The following is a 1,352-nucleotide window of genomic DNA, read 5'->3' on the forward strand; positions in this document are numbered from 1 at the left end:
GGGGCTTATTATGAAGACGTTTTAAGAAAATTGAAAAATCCGTTGTTTTTAAAGAGGCCAGGAAATTTGCACCAAGGATTTTGTTTTGATTATAATGATACACCTGTTTATTCCTTCTGTGTAATAAGCACTGTCCTACAAGAAATACACTAGAAACATTTCTCTATCCACTACAGCTCTGATCTTGCTCCTTCAGATTTCTTTTATTTTTACCCCTCGAAACTCAAAGAACATTAATAAAAAACATGATTTGAGTCTCTCAATGATACTAAAACTTTCATTTTGATATGGTGTAACTAGAAGAATGCAGAATTTTTAAGGAATGGGTAGAGAGATGGAAACACCACCTTTAGAACTGTATAGCTCTTGATACAGGATATATTGAGAAACAATAGCTTCACATATTGATGTTTTTGTTTAATAAAAACTTCCATGACTATTTATTGTACCACAACTCATTTGTCAGTTTGTTATTCTGTGGTGGCTTGTGTGTTGCTGTGATACTTGAATCTATGCCACCAGTATTTTAAATACTGGAAAGGTTACCAACGGGAGACATGTTTCAGACTAAGATAGACTGGGGAGAAGGAGAAGGGAACCAATTCTGCATGGTTAGCCATAGAAAATCTTAAATCTTATGCACAGAAGTTGAATATTGTCTGATGTAGGGTCAGAAGATGAGCCCCTCAGGTTGGATGGCACTGAATATATGACTGAAGAAGAGCTGCCTCATCAAAGTAGAATTGGCCTTAATGATATGGATGGATCAAAGCTTTCTGGACCTTCATTTTCTGACAGTGTACAACTCAAAATGAGAAGAAACAGCTCAAAACACCCATTAATAACCAAAATGTGGAAAGTACAAAGCTTAAATTTAGGAAAATTGGTTGTTGTCAAAAATGAAATGGAACACACACAGTTCAAAATTCTAGGCATCAGTGAGCTGAAATTGACTGATACTGAATTTTTTGATTCTGACAATCCAATGGTTTACTATGTCAGGAAAGACAAATTCAAGAGGAATACCATCTTATTTATTCTCAAAAAATATCTCAAGATCTAGCTTGAAACACAATGTAGTTTGTGATAGAAAAATATCCATATGCCTACAAGGAAGACCAGTTGATACCACTATTATTCAAATGTATGTACTGTCTTAGGCTGGATTTTCTAGAGAAGCAAAGCTTGTAAAACATATATATGTGTATAGCTAAAGAGTTTATTATCTTACAACTGTTGTTGTTGTTGTTGTCAGGTGCCATCGAGTCGGAACCGACTCATAGCGACCCCATGCACAGGAGAACGAAACAATGTCCGATCCTGGGCCAACCTCACTACCGCCGCCACACTTG

This window comes from Chrysochloris asiatica, unplaced genomic scaffold, assembly GCF_000296735.1.
Source record: "Chrysochloris asiatica unplaced genomic scaffold, ChrAsi1.0 scaffold00053, whole genome shotgun sequence".
In the NCBI taxonomy this organism is placed as follows: Eukaryota; Metazoa; Chordata; class Mammalia; order Afrosoricida; family Chrysochloridae; genus Chrysochloris; species Chrysochloris asiatica.